Raw genomic sequence first — 6,000 nt, forward strand, 5'->3', positions numbered from 1 at the left:
TAAATGAAGGGAAAGCATAGTAGCCCTGTTTCAGTCAGCCAACTGGCAGTCTCTACCAGCAAGCCAGGAAGAGGCGACTTTGGTCACTCCAGCACTTCTGTGGCATCTTATTAAGCAGACCTTAAAACAGTACAAATGCTATGAGAAACCTGGGATGGCATACTGGTAACCTGCACCCATCCCTACTCTCAGCAGTCGTCACTGAGCGTCTCCTCTACCTCAAATCATCTCTTTCCATCCAACTTCATTCTAACATCCTTTCTGGAATTCTGATCTTCTTACTAGTTTCAGTGAGTCCACTTATTTCTGTTAATCATTATGACTCAGCTAATTAAACACTAAATTCATTTTCTAAGAATATTTGGATAATAGATCAAATATAAGTTATTTTTAGCACAGAAATGTGATGTCCACTCATGGCCAAGATTGACTGACCTGGCAGTTGTCTAGCAACTCTGTGAACACCCCTTACACGGAGGGTAACACGACTCAGGAGGAGTACTGAGAGGATTGTGAAGCAAGTGCTTGGAGGATATTCACAAGGCATGGACTGAGGGTGAAATCACTGCTTTAGGAGCTCTCACACACAGACAGATCAATGCAAGTCGCAGCCCATGCTCACTTTTAAACTCAGAGTCTGGAGGAAGAGGCAGAGGCACAGAAACCAAATAGTTTTAGGTCAAGTGTAAAGTTTTTACAGTCAGTAATGACCATGGTATCACTGACCTGACCTAAACCCTTCAGAGAACCTATGGAGCATTGTCAAGAGGAAGATGAGAGACACCAGAGCCAATAAAGCAGATGAGATGAAGACCAGTATTAAAGCAACCTGGGCTTCCTGAACACTTGAACAGAACCACAGACTGATTGCCTCCATGCCACAACGCATAGATGCAATAATTCATGCAAAAAGAGCCCCAACCAAGTATTGAGTGCACATACTGTACAATACACAGACATACTTTTCATTTCTCCATTAAAACTTATTCTGTTTATTAGACTTATGCAATATTTATGTTTTCTGAGAAACTGAATTTTAGGGTTTTATTATGTGTAAGCCATAATGATTAAAGTTATCAGATATAAATGTATGGAATATAAGAAATCAGCGTGTGTAATGAATCTCTATAATTGCACCTGAATTACAGAGATACATTAATAAGTTTTAAATATAAATTTTAATATTCTGAGATGCGCCTGTACAGATGAAGCCTACACAGGAGCACAGCGGCAGCAGTACGCTCTAAATCCTCTAAAACAAGATCTGTCACTGTGAAGCGCTGCCATTATTTAGAAAAATATCTCAGACATATCTTATAACTTCTGTCAGAATGTTTTATGCTTGCAGTCTTTCACCTTCAAGTCTCAGCAGTTTGAGCTTTAAAGAAACAACAGGTTTCAGAAACGTTGCAAACCAGTCATAAAGCCACCCAGCACTGTCTGCAAACCGGGAAAGAACTTGACCTACAGTTTATTACAAGACTCCAGAGGTCGGTGCTGGCAGCCCAGAGAAAGCACACAGTGTGGAGACAGTAGCCGGGCCGGGGCTGGAAACAGAGCTGGCTGTTCAGCAGACCCACCCTGACCAACACCAAGAGGTGGGGGGAGGAGGAGGGGGGCTTCCTCTCCACCAGATGGCTCCTTGATTGGCTGGCTGAATGACCTTTGATCCCCGCTGTATTGTGGTTTAAGCAACCCCCCCCCCCCCGGGTAGGTGGGTGGCTGGGTGTGTGTGTGTGTGCAATGAAAGACAGTCAAGTTTTAATGTAGCAATCAGAGCAGTGGTGGAAGGGAAATGGTCTTAGGCGAAATGGAATGTGTAGATGTGTGTGTGTGTGTGCGTGCGTGCGTGTGTGTGTGTGTGTGTGTGTGTGTGAGAATGGGGGCGGTAATTATATTTTGCTTTTGATGGCTGAGTTTCAGAAGTGATTAGTTACATAGCAGCTAATTTATATCTCCCAACATCTACCGGCATCTCCAGCTGAACAGAGGATGGAGACCCCGACTCTGGATCCACAGGGTTCTTCAAGCCTGATAGTTCGAAACGAAGGCCAGGCTTCATCTAGCCTGAGCTGGAATGTACACGAGTGTACCAGAACCTCATGGTTGGTCTAAACATGTCTGTCTCCTTCTTAGTGTTGGTTCACCAGGATCACATTGGGAGGCAATGGATCAGCGACAAAAACAGTTTAACTTGTGAAGAGCAGAGAGCAAAAATGATGATGGAGTGACTTAATATGGCTGCAGGTTGTTGCAACACCAGATAGGAAAAGGTCCCGCTGTTAATAATGATTGTCTCAAACCTTCTTGCAATATATGCAAGATTGCTTGAACACAATCGGTGCCTGCCGATTAAATGAAATATTGGCATCAAACCCAGACAAACATTGACCAGCAGCTGGGTTCGACATATCAGCACTTTATAAAGTAAGAAGGTACAGAAAGTCTATTGATATGGAAGGTTTTGTTCAAAAAGGTATAATTAATATGAGCATAGCATATTTTACATGTTCAGATCTACATCAGTGGAGCATTACATTTTATTTCTTCATCTGCCAGTACCAAATTTTACAAATCTGTGACAATGATTTCCCCTTAGCACTGGGGTACTAGTTTTTTTATTTGCAGTCATTTTGATTTGAATCAGAGGACACAATCTGTCACCATCTATAAGAGGAAACAATATAAGAGTAAATTAGAGTGGTCAGTTAACCCAACATGCATATGAAGAATCTGCCATATTCATCAAGATAACCCCAGTCAGGATTCAAACCCAGGACCATCTTGCTGCATTGCAACACTGCTAACAACTATTCCACCACGCAGCCCAAATAATTTACAATGAAATTAAATTACACATGAGATTTGAGCTTTTAATTCCCAATATTTAACTACTATGAGAAATAAATTGAAATTCAGTGCTTCAGTACAAGGGTACAAATGGCTACAAGTTGGTGGAAAAGGGGGTGCAAAGTGGGAAAATATCTGTTTCTAAAGCTGGAACAAACACAGAGGTGTTAGCTCAAATCCTCCAGTGGAAAACAGCATCATGTCTTCCCCTATTCAAACTCTTGAATGAGCATGAGCTTCCATTGTAGACCAAACATAGACTCCCAGTGCCTATTAATCATGTTTCATTCCTAGATACAATACAGCAGGTGTATCCGTCTTCTTTCAGTCCTATAAATCTCTGAGGTTTTCCAGATATGTTCAGTTTGGACTGCATGTGAGAAATCAACTGCAACCAATTACAAAGTTCTGTTCTGCACTTCTTGGAAGAAATAGCCACCACCTCTGTGGAAATGAATGGAAATGAGTTCGCATATGTCAAGTATCTTTTCCAGTCTGCCATAAAGAGCCCACAGCATATTTTTCGCATCATGTCCTTCTTCTTGCGTACCTTTCTTGGGACCACTCCACAGAAATGTCGGTCGTGAGAGTCTGCCTTTGAGCAGCTGCTGAGAAAGTTCAGGTACACTACCCAGACATTTAATGGTTCAGAAGTAAAAATGGACGCAGACAAATGCCAGCCTTAGACTAGATCTCATTTAAAACTAAACTTATCCTCCTGCCAATAGCCTCCTTTGGTTTAGAGCTCTAGAACCTAGTCACCCAGCTCCAAAAAACCTCAAAACTTTCTATCCTCCATCCCAACATGAGGCTAGAGATCAACTACAAACCTTCCATCTGGGTTTTATTTAGGTCTTCAAACACATAGAGGCTGGGACACCTTTTCTGTTAATACACCTCATGTGACTCTGACCTCACTTTGCGCCCTTCAGTCAGGACAGACCCCCCACCACCACCAATCCAACCCTCCCTTAGCAGCATGACTGGCTGTCTGAGGAATGCCTTGTCATGGAACAGATGGAGACCCTTAGACAATAAAGCTGCATGCATTTACAACGCCCTGTATACCAACACATGTGCCAATTGTCTAAGCGTGTGCATGTCTTTATGTGTGTGTGTGTTCTTAAAAGCAACCTCCCCAAATTCAGAAAGTCACACTGGATGTAGGTTTACCCTCCTGTGAGTGATGAGGAGGCCAAATCTTTTTTTTTTTCCAACAGAAAACAGAAAATCAACACTGAATAGGATGTGATTTGACCCCAAACATCATGATGTTTTAAGGGGAGTCAATATGAAATCATGGAGACAGATATAGCCAGCTGGTGACGTTTGAAGCCCAAGGTGCCTTGCTTCCGGGAAAAAATGCTTCACAATCGACCTCGAGCTCCTGTGTGACTTTCCAGCTAATGATGTCATCCACGCGACAATAATGACGCCATAAACCCAGTATCACGGCAGGACTGCTGGAGCAGGGCTCATTAGGGAAGCTGTGTGTTTCTATAACCGCGCTGTAAAGTTGCAGCATTTGATGGTCCATCTTTTGCAGGTAGTTGTGTGGAAGGGAAGATCGCTGTCTCTTTGCAAAGCACTTTTGCTCCTTGATTGTGGACCAGGGCTGTATGCAATTACAGGAAAGGCTGGAGCCACATTTCATTCATTTTACACTATATGACCCATATGGGGAGATGCGAATAAAACGCGTAGCAGCACTGGTTGAAATGCATAATGACTTCTACACTCAATAACACACCGCTACAAATCTTATTCGGATCGTTATTTGTTGATTATAAAAACATCACCGGGTTGAAACCTTGGGAATATCAGGGATGGATGCCACACTGAATCCCATGAACTCACCCAAGAGATCGACGGATGATCGGCTCCCCTCTGCTCCTCCTCTGAGTAAATCCAGGACCCCGGACAATGAAATACTAAAGTCAATCGAGGAATCTGGGATAGGGAATTTCACAAAATCGTCTTCATCCAGACTAGGAAGGCGGTGTGTGGAAGCGACGGAAAGCCGCAAACCGATGCAAACACGCCTTTCAATAATAATAAAAGACAGCAAAAGGTTCACAGCAGCGATTCTCTCCAACTCCTGCGACCAAAAGCTGAATTATTAGAAGAAATAACCAAGAATGTGTATTTTCGGAGGGGGTTCGTTGGGAATTTTGTGCGGCTGTAGTAATCTCGGATGCTTTGGTTGTTGACTGTGCACTTACTGGGCCGCTTCCCCCGGCTCCACCCGCTAACCCAGCCTTCCCATTGCGCCCATTGGCACAGGCGGCCGGACATGCAAATCCAAGCTTCCCATTGATGTTTTCCAAAAAAAAAAAAAAAAAAGAAAAAGAAAGGGGGATGTCGGTCGGTTTCAGCTTCTTAACTGCGCCATCGTGCGGCAGAGTATGTGCCACTGCAGGGAAACCTCGTTCCAAAAGGGGCCCTTCACACTTTCACAGTAATATACTGTATTAAAGTGTTACGGTGCTTAATAATATGTTTATAATAATTAGCATTTTTTGATAGTCTAACACAATGTTAAAACTAATAAAACAGTGTACCCTTTTCAAACTTGAAAAAATCTGAAAAGTGTGGCGTGCATATGGATTCAGCTCCATTTATTTAATACACCCTAACAAAATCCAGTGCAACCAATTGACATTAAAAGTCACCCAATTATTGAAAAGAGTGCCCATGTGAGAACATTACTGAAAAGCAAGATGATAAAGACCAAGGAACACAGCAGACAGGTCAGGGAGAAACTTGTAGAGAAGTTTAAATCAGAGTTAGGCCATAAAACACTATCAATGGCTTTTAACACATTTAGGAGCATTGTTCACTCCATCGTCTAAAAATGGAAAGGGTATGGAATAACAGCAACCCTCCCAAGACAATGAGCCGGCTGGGCAACATGAGTGTTAATAAGAGAAGCATCCATGAGGCCCATGGTAACTCTGGAAGAGCTACAGAGATCCACAGATCGAGTGGGACAATCAGTTGACACAACTATTAGTTGTGATCAAATCTGGCATTAATAGAAGATTGGCAAGAAGAAACCTATAACTGAAATAAAGCTATTAGAAGTTCCATTTAAAGATAGCAACCAGCCACCTGTAGCTTACAGCACACAAGTGGAAAATGTGCTGTAAT

The 6,000-nt window shown here is 42.6% G+C and overlaps 1 protein-coding gene across 1 annotated transcript in view; it reads right to left on the minus strand.

Annotated features, from left to right (window-relative positions):
• The window catches only part of numbl (NUMB like endocytic adaptor protein), a 96,419-nt gene extending 91,250 nt beyond the window's left edge, over positions 1–5,169 (minus strand). Inside the window, exon 1 of the mRNA XM_047392474.1 lies at positions 4,708–5,169. The gene's annotated coding sequence lies outside the window, so the exon portion shown is untranslated. The remainder of the gene's footprint in view (positions 1–4,707) is intronic.
• Positions 5,170–6,000: the final 831 nt, after the last annotated feature.

The sequence above is a fragment of the Girardinichthys multiradiatus genome, chromosome 18, assembly GCF_021462225.1.
Source record: "Girardinichthys multiradiatus isolate DD_20200921_A chromosome 18, DD_fGirMul_XY1, whole genome shotgun sequence".
In the NCBI taxonomy this organism is placed as follows: domain Eukaryota; kingdom Metazoa; phylum Chordata; class Actinopteri; order Cyprinodontiformes; family Goodeidae; genus Girardinichthys; species Girardinichthys multiradiatus.